The sequence below is a fragment of the Mastacembelus armatus genome, chromosome 12 (assembly GCF_900324485.2).
Source record: "Mastacembelus armatus chromosome 12, fMasArm1.2, whole genome shotgun sequence".
NCBI lineage: Eukaryota > Metazoa > Chordata > Actinopteri > Synbranchiformes > Mastacembelidae > Mastacembelus > Mastacembelus armatus.
In genome coordinates this window covers 10,728,363-10,746,739 of record NC_046644.1, presented here as the reverse complement: position 1 = coordinate 10,746,739, position 18,377 = coordinate 10,728,363, and the positions used below count along the sequence as shown (strand labels likewise).

Sequence of the window (18,377 nt, the reverse complement as noted above, 5' to 3'; positions counted from 1 at the left end):
GGCTTTCATGATCCTAGATTGGTGGAGGACACCTTTAATAAGCAGGAGGGCACGAGGAGGATTGTGTTTCCAGGCTAGCAGGTTAACTACACGCCAATTTGTCCAAAGGTTGGTACGAAATGTTTATGAAGAGTAATTGAACTTGAGCATTAGATCCTGATTTCTTCCAGTAAATGTCTTAAAGAATTTAAGTTACTTTAACTGAACTTTTTGTCATCTTCTGTGTTGGACTACTTAGGGGTCTGAATGCCAAAAAGCATTCAAAAGGTATTAATAAAGACCAATATTAATAAACTAACTTGCTTTGCTTTCCTTTTGATCAACTGACATGGGAAACCTCTACTATAATATGACTTTTAAATATTTTGCTTGCTTCAACAGTTTGATGATGAATTACTAAGTTTCTGAAAAAAAAAAAGTTAAAAAAAATGTGCTCAACATATAAAAGCTGTCTCAGTGTTTCTCTGCAATAGGTTTGTCAATATTTGTGTGAAGTATAGTCAGTGTTACTGGTGATGAATTATTTATGAGGGCTAAAGGAAAGAGACTTGTAGGGGCTGGTTCTGCACGACAGTGTTGCTGTACTGTGTGTGCGTGTTCGGGGGGTTGAGTGAGTGTCAGTGAGAGTGTGTGAGGAAGAGAGAGAGAGAGAGTGATGCACTCTGCTGCGCTCACCGGCAAAGTCACTGCTTTCTCAAGGACACTGCGGCTAAGGGGCAAGAAAGAGAAAAGGAATGACACACAGGAAGAAAATGCAACAATAAGACAGAAAGAAATAGAGACATCAACTGATAGGAGGCCAAGTAAGACAAAGAAATAAGGAGAGAAAACAGGGAAAAAAAAAATGAGTGGAGGAGGTAGCAGACAAGAAAAGTGTGAAAAAGAGAGGGCGAGATGGAAAGATGAAGGGTTGAACGATATGCTGAGCATGGAACATGCTGGAACATTTCCACAGTTTCTGTGTTAAAATGTGGATGCAAGTCTGTCATGAAAGTATGTGGTTCTATGTGAAAGTGAAAATGGAGAAACACAACAAGGCTTACAATAAGTGAACTAACCAGAAAACCATGTTTAACCTGTTACACTGAACATTTTAAACACAATATAGTGAAATTGTATATACTTTTCACTGTGTTGGTTATTAGTTTTACTGTAATAAATTTATCACCTAGCTTTCAAGAGGTTAGGAAATTGAAATTCCCATCCCAATTACTTTAACTAACTGCTTTAATTCTGTATTTTGAAATATACACACACACGCATTTATTAAGTTGAAACCATCTAATGAGTTTGTATTTTCACTTGGTCAATAATATTAAGGATTACTAGTTTATCAACTTTCATTCATCAACCAATCCTTTCAGCAGCACTAATAGAGAAACTAAAGTGCATCAACACATCACCCAGCACAGCATAAAGAACCCACTGTGCAGCACTAGGTGCTCTAGTCATGTTATGTTGGGCACACTGTGAAGTAGACCGCTGCAGCTTTTTGTTCAGTCTCGCGAGCGATTCGCTAAAAACCTCTACAGTGAATTATTTACACATAAACACAAGCAAACCCCAAACCATTCCCACTGAGATGATAGTGGGGAAGGCGGCTGGGTGAATTGTGTAAAAGCTATTTTACATACTTAAGCAGGCAGATTAGCAAAGCAGTGGGTGAACTCGGCTACCGCCAGGACCACAGCCCCCTGGCCAAGCATGATCACAAACTGTGTCTAAACTGAAAGCATCCTCAGTGTGCAGCCATAATAGTAAAGATTAGACCACAAGATGGGCTTGGGGCTTTTGTTTATTCTGATACACACTGTAGATGGGTCGGGTATAGTACAGACACATAGATCACTATAGAATAGGTGAGCAAGTAATCAATAACAGTCTATATATAACTATAGACTGTGTGTATGTGTGTGTGGGTAGTAACACTAAGATGCACTGCTTGTGTGCATTGCTATATGTAAACAACATAAATCTGAGATCTTGGATGTTTCCACATGAATTCTGGCTGACAGAAAACAAAATGTGAACACATGCACGCACACAAGCACGCTCACTCACATGCTCGACAGAGGTGTGAAACAACCTCTGCACTCCAGATTTTCTCTTGTTTTCTAGATGGTTGGGCAGCACTGTAAACAATGAGCCACCAAGCCCAGTAGCAGCCTTTCCCATACAGAACAAGCCAGAGAGCCAGTTACTGCACAGTACAACAAGACATTTGGACAAGAGAGGTAAGAATGGATTCCGTATTGCATTTCCCTCACCTCCTTCTGTCCTCCTATCTGTTTATCTGGCCACTTCTTTCCACTGTCCGTCAGCTAGTCTGTCTGTCGGGAGTCACGGTGTCAGAGCAGGCAGGCTTCAGTACCTGAGAAGACACAAGGTCAAAGGTCGGTTAACATCAGTATGACAACACTTAAGGATCATATTCCACTTGACATTAAGTCACACATTGACCAGTTGGTATCAGAGGGGGTGAGGGGGGGGAAAAGAGGTGCAAATCAAAATATGTTTGTGTAGTTATTGGATATGCATACTTAAATTGCTACCTGTAAGAAAACTGTTTTTGAGGCAAGAGAGCTGAACAGACTGAAAAATGAGAGGTTGAAAGACTAAAACTTCCATTAGACACTCTGGGAAGTTCATCTTTAATCTCATGTGATAAGGTTAATTATTTTGCATTCAAGTATGACTGATTCACTTATGATTCATGACAGATGCTCAATGTCATACTCATGTCTTCCAAATATTTTCAGAGAGGGCAGTGAAGAAGGGACGAGGGAAGTGGGAACAAGTATTTAAAAAAAAAAAAAAAAGAAGTGTTAAATAAAATGTGGAGAAAAATAAAAGAGATTTTAACAAGGGACAGTCTCTGGATGTTTGAATTCAGTCTGAGTGCAGACATAAACTGAAGACTGCTATGCTTAGGGAAAAGAGTCATATGCTTACTGACCAGAAAACTGACCCACCATCCCTGCAGAGGACGTGGCCCTCCCATACTATTTGCCCCTACATAAATATATGTGGGCAACACGTGATTAGCTAGAAAAAAATGCAGAAACATACACCAGAGAATCGCAGATTTCTACACTGAAATGCTGCGTATTCATTGCATATACGCATATTCACTTGAATTCTCACTTCCTTAGCTACTTTGCAAAGCTTCTGTAAACTGCACTGTTGACCCATTCTTCTTTTATATTCCCAACATGACAGAGGCAAAAAAGCTGCTTACTTTAAGTCACTGTGACATTAAGTCTGATGTACAGCCAAACTGCAATATGCCCCTGCAGTTTTTTTTTTACCTTCCAGCTACTGTGTATAAACTTTGGATATTTTGGTTATCATATTTCATATTATATATTTTTTTTAAAGTAGGTTTCAACTGCTTTTAATCTCAATCAAGACCTCCTTACTCCTAGAATCCTCGTCATACTCATTTGAGACTCAGTGCTGCTATTCATAATAAAATCCATATCCCTATACTCGTTGCTGTCTCAAGGTCCTAAATGTGAAGCAAAGCTAGAGTGAGTGTTGCGTTTGTACTAACAGCATGAAGCGATGTTTACTCTGGGGCATGTATTCAGTCTTGTTTTTGTGCTCAGAGGAAACCCTGATTTATCCGCAGGATTTTCGTATCTCAGGATTTAGGTGATTCATGATCGTTTCAGTCATTTCAAGACTGGACATATCACACACCCCCAACTTCAGAATGAAATAACATAAATTGTCTTGAGGTGGCAGGTGCTTAGAAGTGCAACTGTGGTCTAACAGGGTAGCAAGAGATAGTGGAAAATGGGACAAGACTGAAATTGGGGGCATTAAAAAAAACTGAGCTGCTGGCTGTGCCTTATACTTCTTCATAATTTACACCCAGGGTTGTGATTTTTAGCTGAGCTATGATACTCTTTTTTTTTTTTTTATTAGCTAAAACCAGCCAAAGTCATTAAATAATCTTGTTGGATTTAATTCATACCATTGTAAATCAATAAGGACTACCAGGAAATATCAAAATATATGATTTGCTTAGTATTTATATCTAAAACTCAGTGAATCAGGACAACCGCACACTACCAGACCATAAGACAATCAGTATAACACTGAGATATATGTAATCACATAGTCCAGATGCAACAAACTGAAGGTGGTGCACACTCCCACAAATATGGCACACTGTCAAATACACAAGAAAATCAAACCACAACAATTAAAAAAAAAGTATTTGCTTTGTCTTGCTTTGAGAAATGGTCACACCTTGGATAACAGAGTTGAAGGTGGGTGTAATGATGTACTGTAATTTGGTGGAATGTGGTCCTGCAGGACAAACTGGTTTCCAGACACATGCTGATTAGCAGTCTATTCTCAACTGTGACACCTGCACTATGCAGTACAATACACACACATCCTGTCTCTTTGTGCGTATGCATATTGTGCTCACTGTTTCAAAAACTTTAACATGGTCACATCAGCATTTGTTATATCTTTCCAAATGTGTTTATTATTAATCTCTAATGTAATGAAACAACACCCTTCGTTTCATTACAACCGCTGAGCCGTCGGCAAACATGTTACGACACACATGTCGTGCAGTGATCATTCAGATTGTATGGTGGTGATATTCACCTTATCTTTGTTTACATAATGTGTCTTGGTTCACTGAAAAGCTCAGCTTAAAGTTAATTACAGCATGTAGTCTGTGCTTTCAGTAAACACCTTGAGTGTTTACTGAAAAAACTCCTAACCAAAAAAAACATGTACTACAAAATCAAGTCCATCATGACAAAGAAAATAAAACAGACAGAGAGCAGATGCCAAAATCACAATTTCAAGCAAAACATGGACTCAGATCACAAATAAACTTCTACAGTGTCACACTAAAGACAAGACACTCTCTTGTTGACAGATGTATTATGCAGAGGTAAAGTACAGCCCGTATTAGGACTGTAAATCATTTTTCACAGCTTTAATGGGCATGGTGAATCAGTTTAAAAATGGAGCCAATAAAAAAATCATCAAGCCACAGATTTGCATTTCTCCTCTCTGTAGAAGAGCACTTCTTCAGGGGTTAATGGAGATATACTGTACTGTCAGATAATGGTCTCCAGTGACTGACACGTGCTCAATAGTGTGCATATGAGAAAGAAAAATAAACCTTCAGTTGAAAGCATTATTTAATTAGCCATGTCATTTGTAAACCATTACTGATAGCAAGAAATACAAAGCTGGTGTCAAACTGAGAAGCAGTGGTGCAGTGAAGCACAGGGAGCATAAGACATCATTTTCTGCGAGTGTAAATGATACAGTAGAAGACCCTGATTTAATATCCTGGAAGAGATTTAGCTTGTTAGTCACAGTTTGCTGGTGCCAGTGATTGCAATATGGGGAAATAGAAAAAAAGAAACACATCTGTGAACATATACTGTAATATATATATATATACAGGCCAATGTGGACATCTACAAAGAATTGCCACACAAGGTCACATGCCCCCATAAAAACACACAGATTGATCGGCCTGTCCAGTAACTCTCTCTGTGTCTCCATCTGCAAGGTCAAGGTTGTGCATTCTGGTCCATATGCTGCATGAGACCCCCTGCTTGATGATGAAACCAGAGCAGAGATTTCTCTATCTCCTTGAATAAAGCGCAGCACTCTCTAGCTGTATGAGTCACCCCCACCATTAAGCTATTCATTTCCACACACATGCATTAACAGGCACATTCTTACCCAGCGCTTATGACGACAGCGGAGCCCTTGAATTCATGGGGTACGTTTTATGACCTTCTAGCTTTCACCATTTGCAGAGTATTACGTTTGAAATCTGATGAGTGCAGGTTCCTTTGCACTGCCTTTGTCTCTCGTGAATCATTCAGAGAGTTCCTAATCCAAAGGCTTATTGCATCAGTTTGAGCCTTTACAGTGTAATGTGTGGTGATGCAGCCATTAGCTAGACAAGTATTAGGAGACTACAGCCAATAATAACACACTGTATGTATCACACTGTATCACAGTATGAACAAAGCACAGTGGCCAAACAGTACTGTAAACTTCCCACCACTGTCAGTAATAATAAAAACACATTGGAGTAAACAAATAACAACATCCCCTGCTATTTTATGATAAGATGATACTACGTCAATGTGTTGAATTTACTTATTAAACCATCACTGCATTTTGTTGGATTGTTATTATTATTATGGCCTTATTTGAGAGAAGCTGATAGGAATTCATCAAGACATTATTGTAGCCAGGAAAAATATGGTCTTCTAGATTTTCTTTAGTTTTAAGAATAAGTGAGATTGTCATGGGAAGTCCATTAGTTGATCCCACTGTGTGAAACACCAGTGTGTGTTCATAAAAATATAATAGACCATTTCATTTAAATCTAAATTTGTTTCACTATTCAATCTGTGAAACAAAATTAAAATGACAATCCCTCTTGACTATTCATGCACTCTAATAGCAATTAGGATGTGACAGAGTATCCCTAACCTCATTCTCAATTGAAAAATATTACGTGTAATCCTAATCCAGATAATCTCCGTTATAAATCATTTTCATTACAGTGATGTTTTTGCATAAAAATATGAGTTTAGAAAAATGCAGGACAATTTTTGAGATGATATTGAGTTTGTGTGTCTGTGTGTGTTCTGTGCATCTTCTCACCTAAGATGCAGGTAACCAGGCAATGCAAAAAAGCATCCACAGACATATAACCACACATGCCGCAGAAAAAGACTGCAGCACACAGAAGACCACTTTCCTAAGAGGAGCGTTCTCTTAACCTCCCATTGCACACCTTTATACTGGTGCTCATACACACACGCAAACACACATGCTCCTGCATGGCACACAGTGGAGGAAGCCCTGGAATTGGTTCTCTGTTTCCATATTTCCTCAGCATTTTAGACTAGGTGGCCCATAGATCTCCACTGACTCAGCCTTGACTTTGGAATTTCAATCAAGAAACAAGTAGAGAGTGAAGGGGTGAGACAAGGTTCACAGCTGGATGGCATGTGGGGGTGGAGACTATGAATATATGAATCAGAAGGAGGGATTAAGAATAGGTGTGAAGACAGGAAGATCTGTTTTGCACACTAAAGCGATTATATCCATGTCTGCATTCCTTCCAAAGCCATAGAGGGCACAGAATGCAACAGTGAAACAGGATGACAAGCGGGTGAGCATTAAAGATGCTGATAAAAAATTAATATCCAGTGAACGAGGTGTCAAACATGTACGAAGGAAAGTGGAGACAAAGTGCAAGGTGCCAGGGAATTTCCTGGTTCAGCCTGTCGTTCTACATTCTTGCTGGTCAGGAAGCTTTGCTCACCTTTCATCCACTCAACAATAAAAGCAATTTAAGCTTACACAGATGCAGCCATCGCAGGGCAATTTATTGCTAGCTGCATTTATTTATTCTCAGCAGCAAGTGTTCAGATCACCAACCTTTCCTTATAAAAGTAATTATCTAGTGACCAGTTCAAATGTGTTTGTGATCAAACTACTTAGCTATTCTACCATGAATAAAAAAATGAGCAGGCTTAAATCAATTACACTATACTACAGGTCCAACGGAAGAAATATTGCAAAGAATTTCTTTTAAAGCTACTACTGTTAACACAGACATAAACAAAAGGACAAACTCAGCTTTTATATTGGGTTTGGAGAATAGAAACAAGACAAATTCTCTGAAGGCCCCAAGCTAAATTAAAAAAAGGAATGACTTCTATTTGGAAAGGAAGACAATACAATGCTTTTTCAGCATTGTATCTTTCCACTATTGATCAAAGGATTTCTCTCCATTTTATACTGCAAAAAAGAAGCAAAACCATAGATAATGGAATCTCTGCTAAGCAAAACTGTGGTGCAACAACTTTTCGCTTTGGTAAAAATTTTTCTTAAGGCAATGTACATCTCAATTCCATTATAAATTACTTGGTTTATTCAAGCAAAGCTGCTGGGTGTGACACTGAACTACATGCCAATTCACGCGCATGGATTCATGCACAGTGTCTGTGAAGTGTACCCAGACCCAGACCCAGACCCAGACCCAGACCCAGACACAGACACAGACACAGACACAGACACAGACACAGACACAGACACAGACACAGACACAGACACAGACACACAGACACACAGACACACAGACACACAGACACACAGACACACAGACACACAGACACACAGACACACACACACACAGACACACACACACACACACACACACACAGTCTCAGTTGTGAACTGACATCTACAAAGACACCCCTGTTCCTCTGTCTTTCTATGAAAAACCCACTCTATTCTATCTATACAGCAACTGGTGCTCGGTTTGTGGGCACACTTGTGTTTCTAGGCGTAGGTTCCTTAAATCACCACTCACAAATTAGACACAGAGACTGAAATGCCTAACACTAACTCATTGTGCAGTAGAACACACTTATACATATACATTGGACCCTATAGATGGTGCAGCACCTTTGACTGTGAGGCAGTGTGGGAGGTATAACTAAGACACTGCAAAGATATTTTGATGTGTTCTGTATTGAAAATGTGCACTTCATGTCATGATGTTGTGGAAATATCTTAATTTACAGCACACTGTAAACATGGCTGTGCTATGCAGAAAAAACTGAATAGAATTATTTTTCTAAGTTGTGACTATTTGAGTCAGGTTGTTTCATATGAGTGGAAATCACACTTAGTACAGCTTAGTTCATCAAGTACAGTGCATTAGAGCTTAAACTATTAGCTAATGGGTTGATCGACAGAAAACTATTTCATGACTTTTTTTTCTAGCAAAAATCAAACATTCATTGATTCCAGCTTTTCGATAGTAAGAACTTGTTCTTCAATATTCTATGTGATAATAAAGTCATCATTTAGCTATTTAAAGACATCACCTTGGGCTTTTTTCGACCATTTTCTAACATTTTATCACTCAAATGATTAATCAAGAAAATAATCTTCAGATTAATTGGTTATGAAAATAATTGTAACTTGGAGCCCTAATGTTATCATTTGATTAGCACCTTGCAGAGACTTTATTTTTACCTCAATGCATCAGTTTAGAAATACTGAATAAATAATATATCTTTATCGTTAAAGACGGCATTATAAATCAAAATGTCAAAGTGTCTAATTTTATTTTCTAATCAGACTTTAAAGTGGCTACAGCAAGTTTGCATCAAGGTTAGCTACAGAGTGCTTAGTTGGAGCTTGTGCAAAGATGTTTAAAGTCCAGATTTTGTACAATTTACACCACATCTACTTGGTAGATCAGCCTAAGTATTTGCCTATGATATAAAACATGATACAGATTTCATGAAATATGCAACAAAGTGCAGAAAGGAGACACAAATCAGAAGACAGACCTTTATCTGATAGATAATTAGTAAGAAAGAGGACAGGGGTATATTACAACTCTCAATGACACCAAGATAAGATCCACTGAAAACAAGGCGTTCTTACACTAATGCAAAATACTACAGTTTTGTTTCTTCTATAATTTGTTTTAATTAGAAATGTAAATATTCCCATTACAGATCATACAGTGAGCTGTACTCAGCCAGATCTATCATTAGTGGCAGAGCACTCAAACAGAACATGGAAAGGGCAGACAGACACAAAAGGGAATAAAGAAACAAAGTCCTGACTCGATGCGTTTCTTGTACCAACACACATACACACTCAAACTCTAAATGAGAAAGACTGACTAAGTCTCACCCTAGGCTTCATACAGTAGCTCTTAACAAATTCAAGGATTGCCCAATCATTTCCCTTCTCTCTAGGTTGCCATAGCTACAGTCTGCCTCCTTGTCAGTACTTTTGGAAGAGTGAGACTCTACCACTGTGTCTATGTGCATGCATGTGTATGTACACATACAGTTGGCAGTTTATTAGGTACACCAAGCTACAACTAATGCAGTCTAACAACGTCCTACAATAGAGAGGTGTTGGTGTTTGGAAGATCCAGCTTTTAGTGCTTCTTTGTAATGTAATTTTCAATTATTTTGTCCAGTCTATTTATACCAATGATGCTAAGATACAAACACCTCTCTGTATAATGTAGTACAGTTCAACTACCTCACAAAATATCAGAGGATATTTTAATATTCATCATGGGAGAATTTATTACAGGACTGTTGAATTAAACCTCATTAGTTGTAGCTTGGTTACCTAATAAACTGCCAACTGAGCATCTGTATCTGTACTGTGAGGTAACCCCACCAGATGGGGTCTTACCACTTCATATCTATCAACTTTACATTTACAGCCCCACTGGATGTCTGGGACGAAGGTGTGAGATAGCCGAGAGGCCAATTGTGTTGAGAGAAAGGGCTTTGTAAGAAAATATGGTGTGGTCGATTCGATTGCTTGTGACTCCACACTCACCATCCCCTGCAGTTCCTGCAGTACAGAAACCACATCCAGAAGGACAACCTGACTTTAGTTGTTGGGGTAGGGCAGGATGAGAGTTTGTCTTAATCAATATATAATCTGTTTTAATGGAGTCTTATCACATATAGTACTACAAAAAAATAGTGTATAATCAGTCCTTTGTACTTGTGTGTCAGTGGTCTGCATTCACTTTAGGTGTACATTTGCTATGCATGGATAAATTCCATTACAAAAAGATAATATGATAATCGGCTGAGATATGGCGATCTACTGTTTATCACACAAACATTATCAACAGAGTTACGTACAGGGAGATTATGCAAAAAAATAGAGAATTCATTGTGCCACTAAATTACAGCAACACAGTACAGCATTGTTCAGAGCTATGAGGAGTCAAGGGACAGTAAAACAATGTGTGAGTGTGTTGGTGACCATGGTCAAGGTATGTGTGCTTTAGAATGCACTATATCAGATGTCACCGTGCCAGCACATCACACAGGTTTTTGTGTGTGTTTGGTTGCTATCAGGTAGATGACAAGAATGATATAAACACTTGAGGATCAACATATCACTAAAACTCCCACCATCTGCCCGCTAGCAGACAAATATAAACACAGTCATCTCTTACGCTGCTATTTCTTTATCTCCCTGCATCGCTCCACTTTTCTCTCTGTTCTCGTTCTCTGCAGTCCTGCCATCCATCATCATTAGGAGGTGAATGGATGACCTGTCTACACCTGCAACCACTCTCTGTCCTTTTACTCTCAAGAGAGAGGAGAGGAGAGGAGAGGAGAGGAGAGGAGAGGAGAGGAGAGGAGAGGAGAGGAGAGGAGAGGAGAGGAGAGGAGAGGAGAGGAGAGGGGAGGGAGTAGTATGTAGAAAGTTAAGGCTCTGGGCATTCAAGAAAAGTTGAGCTTAAATAGATACAAGGAAGCTGCATAGTCAATTTATTTTATTGACCTAAAGTCAAACACTACTTCTATTTATGCAAAAAGTATTAGAATTAACAATAAAACAATTTTAAAGCTGTTCTTCTTTCAGAACAATGTCACGTTTTACACAGATTTGATCACTTTCTTGAGGGTCTTGTGTGGTAAATATTACCTGAAGAATTTACCTGGAGAATGCTGCGTTTATTAGGTCACAGCATGAGTGATATTAAAAAAAAAAAAAAAAATTCAGGTTTACTGAGGTTTACTGTTTCACATTTTATGGTTTATGCCCCTCATCATGGGGACATAAATAGGCTGAATGGGCTTTATGCCATTTTGACAAATACATCTTATTATATATTATTATATCACACTGCTGCATGTGTATTTCCATTGAAATGAGAATTTTGACACTGCTGTTTCTCTAGTTTCACAGAGAAGAAGGTTTGGTAACATTAGCTACACTGCACCAGGCACAACAACAAAAGCCGGGTTCAGACATCCTAACGTTATGATTCATGGCATGTCATCATACTTTTTATGGTCTGTTTTTGGTTTTGTGAATGATCATTACAGTCATAATATTGAATCATCAAGACAGATTACTGTACCAAACAAGGCAAGGAGTTGATGACTCTTCCCTAACGGAGCAACAAACAAGGCCAATAGAGACAAATATAGAAGAGGGAAGAAGAAGTTCAGGATGGTATTGGGAGCAAAGGATGAGATGCAGCTAAGATGGAGGAAGAGAGGAGCAGAAGGAAGCATATGGACGAGGGCAGGACGAGCAGAGGACAAACTATTGTCTCCTGTTAATATGTAAAAATAACTCTGCTGCTGCCTGGTAGAGGAGCTAACTGGGTCAGAGAATTCCCACAGTGAGAGAGACAGAGTGAGAGAGAGAGAGAGTCTGTGATTTAGTCTGTGGTATCAGTGTGAAGCAGGAGTCTGTCTCGCTTCACCTTAGGCTGCTAAGGTTGAGAGGCATCTGTGCACATCCACGGCATGTATTTGATCATCTATCCATCCATCTGTTCTCCCCACCCACCCATTCATGCCCCCCATATCGTTTCATTTCTCCTTTTCTGCCATATTTAGCTCCTTTGTTTACACCCTCCTTCTTTCTTTCTTCTTCTAATAAACATAACCTTGACTTTATCACATACACCTGGTGCCCTCTCTCACACTCTGAGCTCCTCTCTTACAATTAACCCTATCTGTCTCCTTTTCTAATTCATTGTCTCTTTTCTCCCACCATACAGTACATACACTTTCCCAACACCCATCTCACCCAGTGAGATGGGTGAATAAGACTTAGTGCGTGATACAATTCCAGTCAATCTATTAACAATACAGCATCTAATTACCCAGCATCAAAGCAACGTGACATGTCTTGAACTAATGATAATGATAGTGAAACTGACTGACAGCCTTGCTGAAACAAGACGAATGTTAACACTAGTTATTATATTACAGCCTGTATTATTATCAGTTACACAAAACCAATCCTCAAAGACTTGCTCTGTAATACTCCGTGGTTAATGTAATTATGCTCTTAGAACATTATGCGTCGATTTACTGGGCATCCACAAATATGATTTAATTTGATTTTAATTTGGTTCATTTACAGAACTATTTAGAGAAATGCATTTACTTATTTTATTAATGGTGTTTGTCACACTCTACACAACTTTCTCTTTATATGTTTTTTTTTGGTTTCTCTTCTTTCCTTTGGACTTCCCCAGCTTTTAATTGAATCTCATTGTTTATGTCTTATCTTCAATTTTTTTTACTTTCTTTGATTGTTTAGTACATCTTTAGTTTTTGTCCACATTCTGCCCCTTTCCTATTCCATTAAATCTGTGCTGCTTCTATGTCAGCCCCTGCATGTGTGTACACAGTAATATAAGACCATAACACAATGGAGCATAGCTATGGAGCTTATGATCTTTAAACTTTTTCTTTGTGCCCACTTTTCTCAGCTGCTATTCTTCCTTGAGTTAAACCAGCAACGGTGGGTTAAAGTTCTAAGGATTAAGGATTATTCGTTTACATAACTGGACAAAACCAACCACTTTAAATGCTCAATACTCAATATTTAAAATATATTGGTTTCTCTTCCACAGTTTTCAGTCTGTGTAATCCCATAGATCATAGTTGTGCTGTTTTTCTGCATTTTTACAGCTAACACTGCAGCTATGAGTTCTGTCCATAAATCGTATAATGTGCTTTGGTCAGCAATTCTGAGGAGTAATTAAAATCTTTATTGATGAAGAAAGCTGTACGCATGCTAACTATTTAACAGACTATATATCAGGCTGTTGTACATATTTCACTAGCTGTTATGTCTGTTTCCCAGAGCCATTTAGAAGAGAAATAAATACAGAAGCTTTCATACAGTATTTCAAGTATTTTGCAAAAAAAAAAAAAAAAAAAGCAATACTATGGGAAATGAGCAAATAATCTAAGGGTGAAAGTCAACATACAGCAGATTAATTAACAAAACTTAACCTGCAAGGGTGAAGAGAGCTTCTTCTTGGCTGACTGACAAGGGGCAACAGAAATAGCCTGAGCTGACTACGACATATGTACAGTAATACACAGCAGCAATCCTCCAGGGTTCCATGTTTGTGCATCTAAACCACCTGCTGGGATAACTAACTCCCACACATCTTAGTGGCGCAGTGCTATACTAAGGGACCAAAGAGAAAATTTTAGTCCATCGTGATCAACATAAAACATCATATTATTCTTCTCATGTGGGGACATTTAGTTGAGGAAACAAAGCACTACAGTATTGCTACAGAAGATCTTTGACAGCAAATAGCTTCAGTGAGAGAGTAAGTGTCTGAAAGCCCACTGTGTGTTTCTGTGCATGTGATCAGAAACAGAAAAATGTTGGCTGTGGTGTATAAATAAATATGTAGTGAGCTTCATAACTATTTAGAAAATAATTAACTTTGGATTAATGCATTTATGTGGGACAGAAGAGACACATCTTAGCTTAAACTGAAGGCTGTCACTTACCATTTTCATTCTCATTACAGATAAACAGTTCAAGAACTTCTTCAAATTATATAGTTGGTGATATTAAAGAAAATACCAGTTTAGTAGCTACAAATATGTACAAAAACACACCACAAAACACACACGAACCACTGCAAAATATGCCAATGTCATTTCAATACTCGCATAGTGTTTAAAGCAACAACTTAGTTAACTGCTACTGCATGTTTCTGACAAAGCAAAGCTGTGTGCTGCTTACTCAGAATCCCCTAACTGACAAGTTTAAAGTCCATAAGCATTAAAACAATCAAACCATTTTATGACTGACCAAGAGGATAGTGAATCTAAAAAATCTTCCTTCTGAACTGACTGAATCACCTACTGTGCTCTCACATACACACAGTGCTTACAGACTCGTGTGTGTAACTAAGGAATAGACACAGATAAGGATACAACCTACACATAAAACACAGATAAAGTCTGACTAGAACTACACACACAGAGAAAATGTTATTGTGTCCTGTCTGATAACAGCCCTGTTCATTCTGCAGTGCTGAAATGACCACATGGTTTGATATGAGGTTTATATTAAACCGTTGGTGCTTACAACAAAATGGGAACATGAACTTGCTATTTCATTGTGTCTAAGCTGATCTCTTTTACATGCACACTTTTCATTTCATCCAGGAAATAACTCGCCATTTAACGTTTGCTGGTAGTTTTGGTCGGTTAAAAAAAAACAAAAAAAAACGGTATGCCTCACCCAAAAACCCATTTCCACACTTAATATTTAGCTTTTCCTCATGACCTGTCCTGCAAGTTGTTTGCTGCTTCCCTCTTTCCGGTTCATCTTCTCGTGATCATTAAGTGACCTATCGCAGGCGTGGCTTACCAATTTCCTAGTCTGTCTCCCTGCATTGCTGCACATAGATTTTTCAAGACAGATCATCGCTGAAAGGTCAACAACCTTATGTCTCAAACAGCAAAAAACAGCCCTGTCTATTAATTCTACTATACTGCATATTTCCCAAACCACATATTGCCATCTGTTGCATATTCTTTTTAAACAAGATGTTTTTTAAACCAACAAGCAGTGCCCACATACATCACTGATAGTGTCACTTTAAAATTCAACATTTAACCAACACACACTCACACACTACAAACAATAATGACCCACCTTTAATCAAAAAAAAAATCATGTTTCCCAGGCTATCATTACCCACTTCAATGAAAGAACTCTGAATTTCAGCACCATGGAGAGCAAACGTCCCCAACAAAATATAATAAACAGCAAAGTTCTTTGTTCAATAGATCAGGTCAAGGCTTGTTAAACTAAATAACACATGCCATTTATATGGCAGACTGTATAGCTGCAGATAGTATTTCTCAGCATGAGTGTCAAAAAATGTTATAACTGGCAATATGTCATTACCTCAGTCGACCAAAAAAAGCCTCTGTGTTCTCATGGGATACAAGTACTCAGAGGAAACCACATGGGAAAAAATCATTTTCTTTTCTTTGGAAAAAGTGTCTTAACAGAGTCACACACAGACTCAATATTTAGGCTCAGATGACTGATTTTCTAACAATGTTTTGCTGTAAACTAAGAAACGTATATTATATGACTTGAGGGAAAAACAGTAAGTCAGTTTGTAAAGCAATACAAGACTTATTTTTCTTTGATTAAAGGACATGAGGCACTACTGTATCGTGATCTTCATATTTTTATGTACCCCACTCTCAGCTCATTTAAAGTGTAGCACCAAATCATATCACCCCTGTTAAGGCACTTTACAGTGGTTGCTTTTGTAGATTTAATTTTACCAATAATTCTAAAGCCCCCCTGGTGCCACAGTAGACCTCTTTTTTCCCCCCACAGTTTGGTGCTCTTGGCAGAGCTCGGATGCTTATTCCACAAACTGAGCTGGTGAGAAGAGGTGAGTGAGCCTTCACTGTCAAAGCTCTATGGCTTTGAAACATCTTGCAGGAGCAGCTCTTGCTACCAAGATCATAACACAACATCAGTGCGGATTGGTCTGTTAAGATTGGGAACAGAAGGGGGCTGATGCAGGGATGCTGGGAGATGCAGTTCGAAACTTCTTCTTGAGTTTGTGTGTTTAACTAGGTGAGTCATTTGTGAAGGAAGATGCCCACTTGATAACCACAGTGTCATGCCCACATTCACACAGCATGAAAACAAAAATAGCTACTGCAAGCGGTTAACATGACTGCCTGTATCCTAGAGCCTGATCCTGATGTTTGTATGCTATTGTGTTCATTGACATGGTAAGCTAGTATATCGTTCACTTTCAGTCTAATGCTAGACTTCAGTTACGTCAGTTTCCCATCACAGGTGCATCCTGTATGTTTGAGCCAGCATGATGTCTGGTTTCGACTGTTTTCCAGTGTTTTAACAAGACAGACTGTCTGGAGAGAGCTGTGGAGGAGCTGTGGGGCTACAGCTCTAATGAGATAGGGATGAAAAGCCAGTGAGTTGGACCAGCATAACATTTCTTTATTCCCAATTTAACATACATCCCACAATAGAAAATGCTTTACAGCCTTCTCAAAACACTGTATTTACACTATTTCTATCTACTTTCTACTATACTGTACACACACACGCACATGCACAAGCACACACACACACACATACACACTTACGGAGACCGACAAACAGACAGGAAAGTGGACCCAGTGGCTTGAACTGAGTTGCAATGTTGCAATTATGTGGCATGCACCTTAAACTTCCAGCCACCAGACATCATCATGCAGTTTGTCAATACTTAGTTTAATTGACATCTCTCTGCTTATAAAGCAGCACTGTAGCATACACCTTACACCAAATGTCCTCATGACTATATAGCACTGAAACAACTAACAGAAATGGAGATTTATCATTTACATTATGAAATACAATAAAATTATCAAGTGTAGAAATAAATTTGATTTTAATAAACATCCAACAAAGGATGGTTAGTCTTCTACTTTCTCTGTTCTTCCTGCTCGAGTTTAATACCAAACATTTTGTGGAAGAGAACAAACAGACAGTGAGATGGCTTATTGATTCAAGCAAATACACATACGCTTGCACATATACACGGCTATTGCTCTCCAATCCTTCATTTTCCCCTTTACAGCTCTACATACACACAAACACAGACACAGACACACACAGACAGAGTCATAGGTATTTGGTTGAATGTTGGCTGTGCGTACACAAGTCAGACTGATGTGTGTGCTGGAGTGAGACGATGATGTGGCTCCTAAAGATCTCAGGAGAAATATGGTGATGCTTCCCTGCAACAGTGCTGTGTGTCTGCACAATATGTGTGTGGAAGCGTGTGCTGTTCTGTTGCGTTCTCTGCTTTTTATCCACGTCTTCCTAGCAAGCACAACAAAACATGATTGGATACACTGAATCCATTGTGTGTGTCCATGTGTTTTACTTCTCACTAGCACTTAATTTGATCTGTTTACTGTGATCAACAATGTATTTAATATATTTTACCATTTTTAGGGATCAAATCTGTAGCTTTTGTATGTTTTGCAAGTTTTTTCACCTCACCATTTTCCTGAAAACGCAGAAGCGTAGAGACAACTGTGCCCACGTGTGTCCCAATTCGTATTCTATCTACTGTAAGTGCAAAGGCATTGTAATAGGCAGTAGGATTCTGTCAATAACATGCAGCTCAACAGCCTGTTTTTATTAGTGATCCTAGCGTGCGTGTCAGTGAGGTCTAGTGTGTGTGTAGAGGCGTGAGAATCCCATAAATCCTACTTTATTAGATAAGCGTCCTAATCAGATAAAGAAATCCCACACACATACAGAATCTCACTGATAATCTCCATTACCAATTATTGCGTGATATGCCACAGCTTAGCATGAAAGCAGCAATTAATCTGCTAACACTGGTCAGTGGGTCATCAGAGTAGGAGAGAAGAAAAACTATTGCTGGCTGGCTCACATATGCATCCACTAAGCAAAACTATCATAAGAAACTGTTACTTTAAATGATTTTAAATGAA

General features: G+C 38.6%; 1 protein-coding gene across 2 annotated transcripts in view; it reads right to left on the bottom strand.

Annotated features, from left to right (window-relative positions):
• Positions 1–18,377, bottom strand: part of strbp (spermatid perinuclear RNA binding protein) — a 73,149-nt gene that overhangs the window by 46,388 nt on the left and 8,384 nt on the right. For both annotated transcript variants that reach the window (XM_026296730.1, XM_026296731.2), the window contains exon 2: positions 2,268–2,371. The gene's annotated coding sequence lies outside the window, so the exon portion shown is untranslated. The remainder of the gene's footprint in view (positions 1–2,267; positions 2,372–18,377) is intronic.